Raw genomic sequence first — 17,853 nt, 5'->3', positions numbered from 1 at the left:
GGGGTGTAGTCTCTATTATATAAGCATCACAAATTGACTTCAGACCTGAACTGATCCTTAACCCCTTAAGGACTCAGTCCTATTTCACCTTAAGGACTTGGCCATTTTTTGCAAATCTGACCAGTGTCAATTTAAGTGCTGATAACTTTTAAAACGCTTTGACTTATCCAGGCCATTCTGAGATAGTTTTTTTGTCACATAGTGTACTTCATGACACTGGTAAAATGAAGTCCAAAAAATTTATTTTTATTTAAAGAAAAATACCAAATTTACCCAAAATTTTTTAAAAATTGCAAATTTCCAAGTTTCAATTTCTCCAGTTACAAAGCAAGGGTTAACAGCCAAACAAAACTCATTATTTATGGCCCTGATTCTGTAGTTTACAGAAACACCCCATATGTGGTCGTAAACCGCTGTACGGGCACACGGCAGGGCGCAGAAGGAACGGAATGCCATACGGTTTTTGGAAGGCAGATTTTGCTGCACTGGTTTTTTTGACACCATGTCCCATTTGAAGCCCCCCTGATGCACCCCTAGCATAGAAACTCCCAAAAAATGACCCCATTTTAGAAACTACGGGATAGGGTGGCAGTTTTGTTTGTACTAGTTTAGGGTACATATGATTTTTGGTTGCTCTATATTACACTTTTTGTGCGGCAAGATAACAAGAAATAGCTTTTTTGGCACAGTTTTTTTTTGGTTATTTACAACATTCATCTGACAGGTTAGATCATGTGGTATTTTTATAGAGCAGGTTGTCACGAACGTGGCGATACCTAATATGTATGCAATTTTTTTTTTCATGTAAGTTTTACACAATGATTTCATTTTTGAAACAAAAAAAATCATGTTTTAGTGTCTCCATAGTATGAGAGACATAGTTTTTTCAGTTTTTGGGCGATTATCTTGGGTAGGGTATCATTTTTTGTGGGATGAGATGACGGTTTGATTGGCACTATTTTGGGGTGCATATGACTTTTTGATCGCTTGCTATTACACTTTTTGTGATGTAAGATGACAAAAAATGGCTTTTTTTACACCGTTTTTATTTTTATTTTTTTACGGTGGTCACCTGAGGGGTTAGGTCATGTGATATTTTTATAGAGCCAGTCGATACGGATGCGGTGATACCTAATATGTATACTTTATGTACTATGTTTTAGTGTTTCCATAGTCTAAGAGCCATAGTTTTTTCAGTTTTTGGGCGATTATCTTGGGTAGGGTATTATTTTTGCGGGATGAGATGACGGTTTGATTGGTACTAGTTTTGCGTACATGCGACTTTTTTGATCACTTTTATTACCTTTTTTGTGAAGTAAGGTGGGGAAAAATTTCAATTTTCTTATAGTTTTTATTTTTTTGTTTTTATGGCATTCACTGTGCAAGGAAAGTATCATGACCTTTTTATAGATCAGGTCGTTACGGACGCGGCAATACCTAATATGTGTAGTGTATTTTATTTTTTTAATTTTTATTCAGTGATGAATGTGTTTTTTTTTATCATTACTTTTTTCACTTTTTTTTTACATTTTTTTGACCCAGACCCACTTGGTTCTTGAAGATCCAGTGGGTCTGATGTCTGTACAATACAGTACAGTACACTATATAGTGTACTGCACTGTATTTCACTCACACTTTGTCTGAACATATCTATGCCTTTAGCACAGATCTGTTCATCACCATGGACAGCAGGATGCCTTGTGGCCACAACTGAGCATACGGGGAAGGGTAAGGAGGGGGGCTCCCTCCCTCTGTCACCCCATCCTGTCTGGGGGCTGCAAAGGCACAGCAGCCCCCCCAATGGGAGAGGGAAGGAGCTCCCTGACCCTGACTGTTAACCTTTTCCATACAGCGGTCTGTATGGATCGCGGTATGGAAAGGGCTGCACAGATGTCAGCCGTTTATACCAGAGTGATCCCGCCTGCCGCACCACTCGCCTCCTGCACCGCCCCCAAAAGTCCCCGCTTGCACCACCCGCCACCATAAATTCACTCACTGCAAGGGGGGTGAAAATCCATATTTTGGGCATGTTATGAATTGACCTGTGGTTTGCGGCGATCGCCGATACGGGGGGGTTACATGACCTCCCCTGTCGTTGTGACAGGATGCCCGCTGAATGATTTCAGCCGACATTCTGTTCAGACTAACCCCAGCGGCGCTGCAATCACGATTTCAACTTAACTGAGTCCTTAAGGATTCGGGAAATAGGGCGTACCGGTACGCCCTAAGACCTTAAGAGGTTAAAAAGTGGGTTTTGGAAATTTTCTTAAAAATTTCAAGATTTGCTTCTAAACTTCTAAGCCTTCTAACATCCCCAAAAAATAAAATGGCATTCACAAAATTATCCAAACATGAAGTAGACATATGCGGAATGTAAAGTAGTAACTATTTTTGGAGTTATTACTATCTATTATAAAAGTATAGAAATAGAATTTTGGAAATTTGCAAATTTTTCCACATTTTTTGTATTCATTTTGACTAAATTTTACCATTGTCATGAAGTACAATGCGTGAGTAGAAAACACTCTCAGAATGGCCTGGATAAGTAAAAGTGTTTTAAAGTTATTACCACATAAAGTGACACATGTCAGATATGCAAAAACCGGCCTGGGATTTAAGGTGAAAAGTGGCTCGGTAGTGAAGGGTAGAGATGACCTTGCGGTTCGCCCAGAGGTCGTTTCACGGTGAACTTTGCTTGTTCGCCAAACAGGCGAACATATGGCGATGTCCCCCGGTGCCATATTCTTTTCCATTTTGAAGAACTTTGACCCATGACACATCCATCAGGTGGTACAGGACAGCCAATTGAGACGTTTCAAAACATGGACATACCCCCTACTATAAAAATAAACCTTATCTGGCCTCCATTTTACATTCAGTCTTTTGCCAATGTAGGGAGAGGTTGCTGTGTGGATCAGGATCAGACTGTTAGGGACAACAAACGCTAGCTAATAGGGCCACAAAGGTCCTTTTAAGGACTGGTATAGGTGTGCTATCGATAGGTTTGACTTAGGGGTGTAATATAATTATAATATACTTTCTAAAATACAAAATATATTATAGTGCATTTGTATTGTGCAGCAGTTGTATGCGGTTCTGCTGCGATACTGCAGCTACACAGAGTGCCAAACTGGAACAAATAATCTCTACTGGTGTGATATACCAGTTGCCCCCCAAAAAAACTGATTGAAGCAGGGATGTTTTATACTAATAATATACTTTCTATATAGTGTATTTGGGCAGTGCAGCATTTGTTTGCGGTTTAGCTGCTTTACCGCAGCTACACAGAGTGACAAACGCTATTGGAACAAATAATTTCTACTGGTGTGAAATACCAGTTGCCCCCCAAAAAATCTGATTGAAGCAGGGGTGTGATATACCAATAATATACTTTCTATATAGTGCATTTGGGTAGTGCAGCATTGGTTTGCGGATTTGCTGCTTTACCTCAGCTACAGATAGTGACAAACGCCATTGGAACAAATTATTTCTACTGGTATGATATACCAGTGGCCCCCCCAAAAATCTCATTGAGGCAGGGGTGTTATATACTAATAATATACTTTCTATATAGTGCATTTGGGTAGTGCAGCATTTGTTTGCGGTTTAGCTGCGTTACGCGCAATTTGTCACGAATGAGCTACCACTAGCTAATGTGGAAGTTACACCAGGGAGTAAACCTGTCCGTGTTCTGCATTAAGAAATCGTTGACTGCCTTCCTCTGCTCATACAGGCAGTCTAACATATGGCGCCTCTGATGGTGAGGATAGGCTTGGGCCATAAGGGTAGTTGCCAGGTGCCACTCCAGAGCAGTCCCCGAGTCAGTGGCAGCTGACCAGGAGGTCAGACATACCTGTGCAAGCACCGAGGGGACGTACGTGGTCAGGGAGTCCGGGGTCAGAGCAGGCAGCAATCACCTTCACACAAGGAACTAAACAAGCTAGTGACTATGAGTTGCACAGGCATCTTCCTGGGGTAGGAAGCACCTTTAAATACTTCCTGCAATCCAGTCATAGGCTGGTAAGACTGAGGGCGTGTACGTGCTGCCTCACAAATGAGGAGAGACACACCCATGCAAGCCCTAACAGTACAGGTCTCCAGCAGGAAGCAAACTCTGGCATGGAGCACAGATGCAACAGTTAAGCTACCTGCTGCCCGCTCTTGTCAGCATGGCGCATGGCAGCAGGAGGGAAAGAGGCAGCCTGGCGCCCTTGCCCTAAGGTAGGGGCAGCAGCGCCGGCATTGACCGCTAGGCTAACATCCAACGAGTGGAAATGTTGTATATCAGGCAATGTTGGGGAATAGCATTTTGCCTTTGCAGCTCAAGGAGGGGATGTTTTGCATTGTAATAGTGGCTGAAGTGCATGCCCACTTTCCTGGACATTTTAACAGCTCTTGAAATTCAGTAGAAGACTTGAGGAACCTGGCGAGCAGATTGAAGACATACACCATGCAGGGGGCATGGGTCAGCCCTTCTCGTTATCAGTTACCATGGTTCCTATCTCCAGTTGGCAAGGAGACAGCCAGTGTTCTCTTCTTCTGCTGTTACTCGTGCCGGCTACAGCAACATTTTTGACATTGAATGTTCCTTTGGAGGGCTTAGGCAACTATCTGTTGGCCATAGAGTATAGTAACTGTATCAGTAATGAAAAGGATTAACTATAAATGTGGCAGCAATTGAACAAGATGCATGCAGTGATATATTAAATCACCCTTTAATACTGAGGCACAGTAAGTCTATCTGTAAAATTGCGGATTAGCTATAAATGTCGCAGCAGTTGAACAAGATGAACGTGCTGATTAACTCTCAACCAACAGTCACAAAAATCTCTCCTTATGATCTTCCTGCACTGTCCCTGCACTCTCCCTATCCAATATTAAACTGTTTTCAGCAACACTGTCCCTAGTGCATGAGCGCTTGCCTAGTCTTTCTTTATGCTCAACTCACAGTGAAATGACTGAGACCGCGCTGGATGAGGTTTTATAAGGCTGTGAAATCACAGGGGGATTACTAACAGCGGATTGGCTTGCTTTACGGCATTATGAGTGATCTCATGTTTCCGGTCTTCTTACTTTCACTATGTAACACGTGCAGCTGCCATTTTATATTAAAAAAAAAATTGTTACTATTAAGTGCAAGGTAATTCGGATTTGTTGCTAATCAAATTTTTCCTAAACTTCGGATTAAATTCCACTTCAACTCTTTAATTCGCTCAACTCTACATAAGAATGTACCGGTATGTAGAAATGCAAAAAGAAATATATTGTCATACATAGTAATTCTGAGATATCTGTCTTTTAATGTAAGGCAAATATTTTTTGTGGAGAAGTAGGGCTGAAAATTCATAGATTTTATTCACTGTAATGCTGAATTTACAAAGACAAAGCCGCCAATGTTAAAAGCTCCTGGTTCTAATATAATTTTCATGGAAATGCATGCTAATGTGTAGAGCAAGCAAGTGACCTAGTGTTCCCTATAAAATGGAGATGAAATAGTTGACACATAAGCAGGCTGATAATTTCAATTGAACATGATTGTGCAGGCTTTCATGATATTACACGGACACCTAAACATCATTGCCATCCTCCACTTTTTACAATCTGAATAAAAATGTAAGGGAAGGTCAGCCCAGGGTCTAAGTTATTGAATTGCCTTATAATTCCACAAACAGTAAGTGCTGCATGAAGTGATATACTTAAACGTGTAACAGTAACGATGCAGCTCAACCAAACCGAAAGAGGTCTTAGGAGGCAATTCATTTCTTTGAAAAAGGGCCACAAAGGGTTAGATATAAAAAATAAGCCAGGAAATGGCAGCTCAGACCGTCACTAGCCATATCAGTGACTGGCACTTCCAGGAGGGACAGGAAGTGAAGAACAGACCGGGAAGAGTATGGCTCTGTTTAAAAAAAAAAAAAAAAAAAACTTTAAAATTCAATTTTTATTAGGCAATTACATAAAATCTGTTGCAGAAAAACATGTAGAAGTACAATTTACACGTTTAAACTTCCTTACTCTTAGGCTACTTTCACACTTGCATTTGTTGCGGATCCGTCATGGATCTGCACAGACGGATCCGCACCGATAATACAACCGCATGCATCCGTTCAGAACGGATCCGTTTGTATTATCTTTAACATTGCAAAAACTGATCCGTCTTGAACACCATCAAAAGGCAATGGGGGGGCGGATCCGTTTTACTTTGTGTCAGTGAAAACGGATCCGCCCCATTGACTTACATTGTGTGTCAGGATGGATCCGTTTGCCTCCGCATCGTGAGGCGGAACAGAGGCAAAGTTGATACATTCTGAGCGGATCCTTTTCCATTTAGAATGAATTAGGGCAAAACTGATCAGTTTTGGACCGCTTGTGAAAGCCTTGAAACAGATCTCACAAACGGAAACCAAATCGGCAGTGTGAAAGTAGCCTTAGTCATAGCCTAAGGTGGCAGGATTGCGCAGAACATATAAAACCACAATGGTCATCAGCAATACATTTGGTCTTAAAGTGACCTCCTATAAAGCATATGTCGCACTACAAATATCATAATAGTAATATACAACAATACATTCTTAAAATGTAGGAAATGAGAAAGGGCAAAAGTAATGATAATAAATATAAAGCAGATCGCGTCTCCAATGGAGGCCCACAGGGATGCTTTATAGACGGCATGGGAGATGGCACGTGCACACTGCACAAGATGTGAATTTTTCACTACAAAATTGCAGGCAGAAAACCCACTGCATTTACAGTTGGTCTGAAGTTTAACATTTGTAATGAATTATACATCAACATCAACTGAATTTTGTCATGGATTTTTTTGTTGCAATTTACTTTCTGAGGGAATGAATGCTTACTGAAAAGTGATGAGCACAGAACCATGCCAAAAACTAAACCACTGCCACCACACTGGTGCACCGTGTATACCCGGCCTAAGGCCTCATGCACACGACCGTTGTGTGTTTTGCGGTCTGCAAATTGCGGATCCGCAAAACCGGATGGCGTCCGTTTGCGTTCCACAATTTGCATGGACAGCCTTTAATATAACTGCCTATTCTTGTCCGCAAAGCGCGGACAAGAATAGGACATGTTATTTATTTTTTTGAGGGGCCACGGAACGGAGCAATGGATGCGGACAGAACACGGAGAGCTCTCCGCATCTTTTGCAGCCCCATTGAAGTGAATGGGTCCGCATACGAGCCGCCAAAACTGCAACTCGGATGCGGACTAAAACAACGGACGTGTGCATGAGGCCTAAGGCTGTTTTAACACAGTCAGTGTTTTGGTCAGTGTTTGATCAGTGATTATCATCATGAATGTTAGGCAAAACCAGGTGCAGGTGAAAAAATCTGTGAGGCCTCCACTCCTTGCTTTGGATCAACATCACTGATCAAACACTGACCAAACATTGACCAAACACTGACTGTGAAAGCAGTCTTACATAGATAGAACGCAGATGTCAGATATACACAATTCTAACATTTTTGGCTCTATAAACCACCACAATGGATTTGAAATGAAACGAACAAGATGTGCTTTACCTGCAGACTGTCAGCTTTAATTTGGGGGTATTTACATCCAAATCAGGTGAACGGTGTAGGAATTACAACAGTTTGAATATGTGCCTCTCACTTGTTAAGGGACCAAAAGTAATGGGACAATCGGCTTCTCAGCTGTTCCATGGCCGGGTGTGTGTTATTCCCTCATTATCCCAATTACAATGAGCAGATAAAAGGTCCAGAGTTCATTTCAAGTGTGCTATTTGCATTTAGAATCAGTTTCTGTCAGCTCTCAAGATGAGATCCAAAGAGCTGTCACTATCAGTGAAGCAAGCCATCATTAGGCTGAAAAAACACAACAAACCCATCAGAGAGATAGCAAAAACATTAGACGTGGCCAAAACAACTGTTTGGAACATTCTTAAAAAGTAGGAACGCACCGGTGAGCTCAGCAACACCAAAAGACATGAAAGACCACGGAAAACAACTGTGGTGGATGACTGAAGAATTCTTTCCCTGGTGAAGAAAACACCTTTCACAACAGATGGCCAGATCAAGAACACTCACCAGGAGGTAGGTGTATGTGTGTCAAAGTCAACAATCAAGAGAAGACTTCACCAGTGTGAATACAGAGGGTTCACCACAAGATGTAAACCATTGGTGAGCCTCAAAAACAGGAAGGCCAGATTAGAGTTTGCCAAACGACATCTAAAAAAGCCTTCACAGTTCTGGAACAACATCCTATAGACAGGTGAGACCAAGGTCAACTTGTACCAGAGTGATGGGAAGAGAAGAGTATTGAGAAGGAAAGGAACTGCTCATGATCTTAACCATACCACCTCATCAGTGAAGCATGGTGGTGGTAGTGTCATGGCATGGGCATGTATGGCTGCCAATGGAACTGGTTCTCTTGTATTTATTGATGATGTGACTGCTGACAAAAGCAGCAGGATGAATTCTTAAGTGTTTCAGGCAATATTATCTGCTCATATTCAGCCAAATGCTTCAGAAATCATTGGATGGCGCTTCACAATGCAGATGGACAATGACCCAAAGCATACTGCATAAGCAACCAAAGAGTTTTTTAAGGGAAAGAAGTGAAATGTTATGCAATGACCAAGTCAATCACCTGACCTGAATCCGATTCGAGCATGCATTTCACTTGCTGAAGACAAAACTGAAGGGAAAATGCCCCAAGAACAAGCAGGAACTGAAGACAGTTGCAGTAGAGGCCTGGCAGAGCATGACCAGGGATAAAACCCAGCGTCTGGTGATGTCTATGCATTCCAGACTTCAGGCTGTAATTGCCTGCAAAGGATTTTCAACCAAATATTAAAAAGTGAAAGTTTGATTTATGATTACTATTATGTCCCATTACTTTTGGCCCCTTAACAAGTGGGAGGCACATATGCAAACTGTTGTAATTCCTACACCGTTCTCCTGATTTGGATGTAAATACCCTCAAATTAAAGCTGACAGTCTGCAGTTAAAGCACATCTTGTTCGTTTCATTTCAAATCCATTGTGGTGGTGTATAGAGCCAAAGTGTTAGAATTGTGTCGATGTCCCAATATATATGGACCTGACTGTATGAAGGACTCTGCTTCAGACAACTGAAATATGCTTCATCCCTAAGTAACATTTCTATATATCTTGCTATAGATATTCTTCATTCATTTTTCATATTCCATATTTATTTTATTTTTTCATTTATTGGTGAGTTGCAAAATGGATGTAATCTACATGGATTTTCTAAATTCTATATATTCTGTAACTTGGACTTTCAGAAAAACTTAAATCTAAGTTTGACTGACTTAGATTAATGGTGGGTTCACAGTCACATTTTAATTTTGACTATATCTATTAGTCCTTTACAGGCAATAATCATTGGTAAAATTAATCTGCCATACTAAAATTGTGTGTTGTCATACAGGCTTTGTCTGCCCCTCCGTTGTTAGACTGTGATCAATGTGCGATCAATGCAAAGCATTCATATCCCATGGAGAATGACTGCGTCTGAACATTCAATGTACAATTGTTTACAATTATTTTAAGGACGATGACAAGTCTGATATTAACACAACCCGTAATGCCAAGCCAGTCTCAGGGCTCATGTATTTATTCCGGCTGTGTACAATCTCTGAGAGTTCAATAGGGCCCAAGTGTACCTCCATATACCTTCAATAGCATGACAAGTTTTTTCGGTAGATTCTAAATTAATGTAACAGAAAAAAACAACACACATCATTGCCTTGATTGATGTAAAAAATGAAAATCAGACATTATATAGTATATGACAATCCTTCTGACAAAGCTAAAACCAGCCCTGTACCTCACAAGGGTACAGAGATCTCCTCATTCATTTCTCCAGTTGCTCTGCTGTATAAAGTCGCTTCACTGCTGGCAGCTCAGAAGGAGTTTCCTTTCTCAGGGAGTGTGTCCTTTCTGTTGCATATCTCCCTCTATCACAGCTCAAGGGACATGTCATTTCTGCTGCAGCTGAGAGTCATGCCTTTTTCTCAGGGGGCATGTCCTTCTGCTTCAGCTCTCTCTCTCTGTAAATGGAACAGCTTCTAATAGTAGATATGGCTAGGGATGGAACTAAGCATATGCGACCACCTCATTAGGTGGACATGCACGTTACTATACAAAACAAAAACCAGTGCCGCCATTATACTGAAGTAAAGAGAATATCTTACAAACCGGAGCAGTTTTGTAGCTGAATTATAAAATAAAAAAGTAAGCTAACAATTAATGGTGGTACAACCCCTTTAATATACAGAATGCAAGGGTTGCAGTCAAGCTCTGAATTGGATCCTGAGGTAGCTTAAAAGGGATATATTGCAAACAAAGCTCAAACATAACTCTAAAAAATGAGCATGCTACCTAGAAATAATGGTAGGACCACATGCTGGAATGGAAAATTCCATTTCATATAGAGATAAGTAGAGACTGTAGTGCAGGGGAGATGAGTTAAAAGGAAAACCAAAAGAGAGCAGAATCCAATTGACTGGAGCATACTGAGTAGGAATTGGTGGTCTACAGTGTCATAAATAGTGATGGACGAACATCAGCCGTTCGCGGCCGGCCCCATTCACTTTAATGGCAGGCGAACCTGAAAAAATTTCAGGTCATATTTGCAGCCAGTAAACAATTACTAGAAGCACACAAATAGTCCAACAACATGGACAGTGATATGGCAAAAATTCCCACCAAAAATATGTATTTTAATCAGGGGCCATTTTTATACGTTTTAAAGGGAAACCCTCAAAAATGTGCCCTGCTGGAGCCTAGAAAAATTTAAAATGTGCAGCACTCCACGTTTTTGTATCCTGCAGAGTCCATTAAAAAAATGCATACGTTAATGCTGGAGGTACATTAGGCTGTCACAGGATTAATATGTAACTGTCGGCCAGTACAGGCCCCAAAAATTAGCCAATAGACATTCACCTGACAGCAAAGAATTTAGGATTCTGTGCTGGCGGTACATTAGGCGGTCACAAGATAAAAATGTAACTGTCGGCCAGTACAGGCCCCAAAAATTTGCCAATAGGCATTCACCTGACAGCAAAGAACTTTGGATTCTGTGGCTGTGAGGTACATTAGGCGGTCACAGGATTAATATGTAATTGTTGGCCAGTATAGGCCCCAAAAATTAGCCAATAGGCCTTCACCTGACAGCAAAGAACTTTGGATTCTGTGGCTGGAGGTACATTAGGCTGTCACAGGATTAATATGTAACTGTCGGCCAGTACAGGCCCCAAAAATTAGCCAATAGACATTCACCTGACAGCAAAGAATTTGGGATTCTGTGCTGGCGGTACATTAGGCGGTCACAAGATAAAAATGTAACTGTCGGCCAGTATAGGCACCAAAAATTAGGCAATAGGAATTCACCTGACAGCAAAGAACTCTGGATTCTTTGGCTGGAGGTATATTAGGCGGTCACAGGATAAATATGTAACTGTCAGCCAGTACAGGCCCCAATAATTAGGCAATAGGAATTCACCTGACAGCAAAGAACTTTGGATTCTGTGGCTGGAGGTATATTAGGCGGTCACAGAATAAATATGTAACTGTCGGCCAGTAGAGGCCCCAAAAATTTGGAATTCGCCTTACATAGAAGTCATTTTATGCCGCTGTATATACTGTACATAAGGCAAGGACCAGTCTTTGTTCTGTGTGGTGGTGGATACATGTGGGCTGGCATGAGGAAATTTAATTAAACGTGGTTGTCACAGTTGTTGAATTCCTCCGAGATCCATGCCTCATTAGTTTTTAAAAATATGAGGTAGTCCACACTGTCATGAGCTAGGTGAGTGTGCTTATCGGTCATGATCCCCCCTGCTGCGCTGAACATCCTTTTGGACAGGACACTCGACGAGGGGCAAGCAAAGAGTTCTATGGCAAACTGTGCCAGCTCAGGCCACAGGTTTAACCTGCACACCCAGTAGTCAAGGGATTCCTCGCTTCTCAGAACGTCCACATTAGCAGTTAACCCGATGTCAGTCTAGGCATTCCCTGAGGCTGGATCCGGAGGGCGGCTGTCGATGGGTTGGCTGCAAGAATGATCGCATATCCGAAGTGACCAGCACATCTTCAAACCGCCCTCTTTTTGCAGGCGCGGTAGGATTGGTTCCCGCACCTGTCTCACTGTGGGTGGAAATTCCTCTGCCAGTGCCCACAACAGCAGAATGCAGCATCTCTCGCAGCAAGGCCTGGAAATGCTGTATTCTGCCAGCCCTTTGTGATGCTGGCAACATGTCCACCATTTTGTGTTTGTACCGGGGGTCTAAGTACGTTGCCACCCAGTACAGGTGCTTGACCTTTATGATTTTTATACGGGGTCCTTTATCAAACACTGGAGCATGAAAGCCCCCATTTGTACTAAATTGTAAGCGGTGGAGAACTCTGGCTCCTGCTATTCGCCCAGGAGAATGTCGTCCTCGGTCTCCACCCCTCAGCCAAAGACAACACCAAAGATCCCCGAAAAGTTTAAAACCTGCTCTTCTTGCTTCTCATCCTCCTTCCCCCAGGCACCATCCTCCTCTGACTCCTCTTCAGACTCCTGAGACTTGTCTCAGATGAAGTACTGTAGCTCCCCCTGGGAATTCATTCAGCATTGCGACTTCCTCATCTTCCAGCTCCTGCTCCTCAACGGCTTGATCAATCACACGATGCAATGCAGGCTCCAGAAAGAAGGCGTAGAGTACGATGTGACTGATGGTGCCCTGGCTGCGACTGACCAGTTTGGTAATCTCATCAAATGGCCGCAGAAGTCTGTATGCGTAAAGCATGAGCAGCCACTGGCGCGGTGAAAAAAAAACAAGCACCTTTTTGCTGGAGCACTTTATCAAGCATATACATGGTGAAGTTCCAGTGCATCGGGCAGTCAACTTCTAAAATGGCCAGAGATTTTCCTGGGCTGCCGCAAAACATCCTGGACCCGGGGTATTTGGCAACGAATCGCTGCACGACTAAGTTCAGGATGGTGCTATGCACGGCATGTGTGTCATTTTGCCCTGTTTTAGCGCGCTCAGCAAATTGGCACCATTGTCGCACACCACTTTACCAACTGTCAAATTGTGCGGGGTTAGCCACTGATCGGCCTGTGACCGCAGAGCTGAAAGGAGCGCAGGACCGGTGTGGCTCTTGGCTTCCAGGCACAACAGCCGCAGCACAGCATGGCAACGTCTCACCTGGCATGTCGAATAGGTTCTGGGGAGCTTGGGGGTGCAGCGGAAGAGGCGGTAGCAGTGGAAAAGGAGGAGTTAGCTGAGGAGGAGACAGAGGATGGAGTAGGAGGAGGAGAAGAAGAGACAGGCCTGCATGCAATTCGTGGCGGTAACACCAAATCCACACGGGTGCCACAGGTTATATGCTTGAAGGCCGTCAGAAGGCTCACCCAGTGGGCAGTAAATGTTCTTTACCTTCCCTGCCCGTGTATGCTAGACCACATGTCTGGGGTCAGATGTATCTTGGCACCGACACTGTGTGCCAGAGATATATTCACTTGCAGCTTAATGTGGCCATATAATTCAGGGATGCACTTCTGGGAGAAATATTTCCTTCCAGGTACCTTCCATTTTGGTGTGCCAATGGCCACAAATTTTCAAAAGGCCTCAGAGTCCACTAGTTTATATGGCAGTAGTTGGCGGGCTAGCAGTTCCGACAAGCCAGCGGTCAGCCGTTGGGCAAGAGGATTATCCGGCGTCATAATTTTTTTATGCTCGAACATTTTGGCCACGGAAGCCTGCCTTGTGCCAGATGATTGCGACGACGGCATGGTGGAAGGTGGAGTGGAGGACAAATGTGAGGAGAGAGGAGAAGGAGACAGAGAAGAGGCAGGACTTGGAGCGCCGGGAGTGTGGCTTTGTGGGTTCTGACGGCATTGCTCCCACTGGGGTCGGTGATGGGAGGATAGGTGCCCTCTTAGGGCGGTCGTCCCTAGGTGAGTGTTGGGCTTTCTGCGACTTATGTGTTGACAGTACAGGCTGCAGATGGCAACACTATTATCAGCAGCTGACACGTTAAAAAAAGCCCACACTGAGGAGCCATGTGCCGGCGTCCTGGGAGCGCAAGATGTGACCGTCCATGGTGGATGGCTCGCTCCATATACATTTGCAGTCTGCTTTTTGCCTTCTGTGCACTGCAAGTTCTGCCTGCTTCTCCTCCTTCTCCTCCCTCTCTGCTGCTCCGTCTCTCCCTCTGAACTCCCCTCCTCTTTCTCTCTTGTGGGCACCAACGTGACGTCCATCGACACGTCATCATCGTCAGCTTCACCACTGCTGACATTAGAGATCTCGGAGTAGGCAGCAATAGCGAGGACCACCCTCCTTGGGCTGATCTGGGTACTGTTGTCAGACCGCTGGGTGGCGGCCGTTGCTACCTCATCTTCCTCATCCAATGCCAAGAATGGCTGCGCATCGGTAAGGTCTGGGAATGGATGGGAAAATAATTCCTCTGACTCTAGTGGAGGGGCTATGGTGGTGGTGGGGGTGTCTTTAGGGGTGCACACAGCAGAGAGTGAGTAGGGTGCAGATACGGAGGGTGCAGATACAGAGGAGGAGGAGGGTGCAGAAGCGGAAGGCTGAGTGAGCCAATCAACCAACTCTAGTGCGCCTTTTGAAGTTTTCACACGCACCTTCTCCAACTTCCCACTTAGACTCCGGCCTGGTGCACTTGCCCGACCACTACCATCCCTGCGGAACCGTCTGCCTCTTCCGCTGCCTGTCATTTTCTAAATGACCCTCTGCCTAAGTCCGTAGAGAAGAGCAGTATTTATGGAAGAAGGTATATCGTACCCCTCAATCAGTATTTGGTGGAAAAAGGTATATAGCAATAGCACCCTTCAATCAGTATTTGGTGGAAAAAGGTATATGGCACCCCTCAATCAGTATTTGGCGGAAACAGGTATATAGCACCCCTCAGTCATTATTTTGCGGAAACAGGTATATTTCCACCCATCAATCAGTATTTTGTGGAAGCAGGTATATTGCAGCCCTCAATCAGTATTTGGTGGAAGAAGGTATATAGCAATAGCACCCCTCAATCATTATTTAGTGGAAGAAGGTATTTGGCGGAAACAGGTATATTTCCACCCATCAATCAGTATTTTGTGGAAGCAGGTATATTGCAGCCCTCAATCAGTATTTGGTGGAAGAAGGTATATAGCAATAGCACCCCTCAATCATTATTTAGTGGAAGAAGGTATTTGGCACCCCTCAATCAGTATTTGGTGGAAACAGGTATATGGCGCCCCTCAATCAGTATTTTGTGGAAGCAGGTATATCGCAGCCCTAAATCAGTATTTGGTGGATGAAGGTATATAGCAAGAGCACCCCTCAATCAGTATTTTGTGGAAGCAGGTGTATCGCAGCCCTCAATCAGTAATTGGTGGGAGAAGATATATAGCAATAGCACTCCTCAATCAGTATTTTGTGGAAGAAGGTATATAGCGCCCCTCAATCAGCATTTGGCGGAAACAGGCATATAGCACCCCTCAATCAGTATTTGGTGGAAACAGGTATATAGCACCCCTCAGTCAGTGTTTGGCGGAAACAGGTATATGGCACCCCTCAATCAGTATTTTGTGGAAGTAGTATTGCAGGACTCAATCAGTATTTAGTGGAAGAAGGTATATAGCAATAGCACCCCTCAATCAGTATTTAGTGGAAGAAGGTATATGGCACCCCTCAATCAGTATTTGGCGGAAACAGGTATATTGCACTCCTCAATCAGTATTTGGCGAAATCAGGTATATGGCACCCCTCAATCAGTACTTTGTGGAAGCAGGTGTATCGTAGCCCTCTCAGTATTTGGTGGGAGAAGGTATATAGCAATAGCACCCCCAATGAGTATTTTGTGGAAGAAAGTATACGGCACCCCTCAATTAGTATTTGCTGGAAACAGGTATATAGCACCCCTCAGTCAGTATTTGGCAGAAACAGGTATATGGTACCCCTCAATCAGTACTTTGTGGAAGCAGGTGTATTGCAGCCCTCAATCAGTATTTGGTGGAAGAAGGTATATAGCAATAGCACCGCTCAATCAGTATTTAGTGGAAGAAGGTATATGGCACCCCTCAATCAGTATTTAGTTGAAACAGGTATATGGCACCCCTCAATCAGTATTTGGCAGAAACAGATATATGGCACCCCTCAATCAGTATTTTGTGGAAGCAGGTGTATTGCAGCCCTCAATCAGTATTTGGTGGAAGAACGTATATAGCAAGAGCACCCCTCAATCAGTATTTGGTGGAAGAAGGTATATGGCACCCCTCAATCAATATTTGGCGGAAACAGGTATATAGCACCCCTCAATCAGTATTTGGCGGAAACTGGTATATAGCACCTCTCAATCAGGATTTTGTGTAAGAAGGTATAACACAGCCCTCCAGCAGTTTTTTGGGGGGCAACAGGAATATCACAGCCGTTGCAATTAGTTACTCCAATAGCGTTTGTCTTTCTATCTAGCTGCGGTATTGGAGCAGAACCGCACACAACTGCTGCACAATACAAATACACTATTATATAATTTCTATGTTAGAAAGTGTGTTATAAGTATTTCACCCCTCTATATCACACCAGCACAACGTTACCAGTCCTTAAAAGGACTTTTGTGGCCCTAATAGCTAGCGTTTGGTGTCCCTCACTGTCCCTGCTCCAAAATGCAACCTCTCCCTTCACTGGCAAAACACTTAATGTTAAATGTCTGCCAGATCGGGTTCTGTTATAGGGTTGGGGGGGGGTGGGTCCATGTGTTGAAACATCTCAATTTGCTGTCCTGTCCCACCTGATGGATGGGTCATGGGTCAAAGTTCGGCGCTATGCAAAAAAATATGGTGCGTGCGAATATCGCCATATGTTCGCATGTTTGGCAAATCGCGAACGAGCAAAGTTCGTCGTGAAACGACCGTCGGGCGAACCGCAAGGCCATCTCTAGTCATAAGCAGCTTAGAAAGCCAGAAGAAAAGTTGTCATTATATTCAGCCATCAGGAGATCATTGAACTTTTAGTAAAGGCAGTAACTAGATCATAAGGATTCAAGAAGAGAATTAGAAGAGAGATAGCAGGTCATGGCAGAGTTGACTAAACATTCCAGCAGTCTCGAGATTAAGCTAGAAATATTTGAGAAAGGTTGGTAGTTGGCAGCACAGGACCATTTTTTTCTGTAATGGGGTTATGTTAGTAATGCATGTTTAAAAGAAGAAGGATAGATACCAGAAGAGAGGGAGAGGTTAAATTATATTTTTCTGTTATTGGATCAAAGGCTGAGAGTGAAGAAGAGAAACATGTGAAGGAAGGGGATCAAAGTTACTTGAAGACCGTTAGATAATTTCATGTCAGATGCCAATATTAACTTTGAAATAAATGGCAGGGTCTGCAGCACTGAGATGTGTGACAGGCACCTGCACTTTAGAACTAAGAGGAGAGTGAAAAGTATAAAAGTAATTTTGTATTATTAGATAGTGTGGAGAATAGAGAGGTGAAATATGGGCAGAGTTGCAAGTTTTTAAGATGAACATGTTATGGAAGAAATCTAATGACGTATGTGACTTTTTGGACTTTAATCACATCTATAGCACTCCCAAAAAAATTGAGGCTTGTACCAATGTTGCCATCATCTATAATGAAGTTATAATGAACTATCTGATCTCAAAGGTCACTAATAAAATGGGTACTGTACTATATGTAACCATTATATCTAAAAACCAGTGGACTACGCCATCATCCACCTTCTACACAAATCTCTTTCTCACCTGGAGAAACCAGGGAACACTGTTAGAATAATGTTCCTTGATTTCTCTAGTGCTTTCAACACCACAGTGCCAGGGCTACTAAAAGACAAGCTGG

General features: G+C 43.3%; 1 protein-coding gene across 1 annotated transcript in view; it reads left to right on the top strand.

The window, feature by feature from the left end:
- The window catches only part of FSTL4 (follistatin like 4), an 860,919-nt gene that overhangs the window by 662,371 nt on the left and 180,695 nt on the right, over window positions 1-17,853 (top strand). The window lies entirely within an intron of this gene.

Source organism: Bufo bufo, chromosome 1 (assembly GCF_905171765.1).
Source record: "Bufo bufo chromosome 1, aBufBuf1.1, whole genome shotgun sequence".
NCBI classification, from domain to species: Eukaryota; Metazoa; Chordata; class Amphibia; order Anura; family Bufonidae; genus Bufo; species Bufo bufo.
Note: the sequence above shows the minus strand (reverse complement) of the source record. Positions and strands in the feature narration are given on the sequence as shown.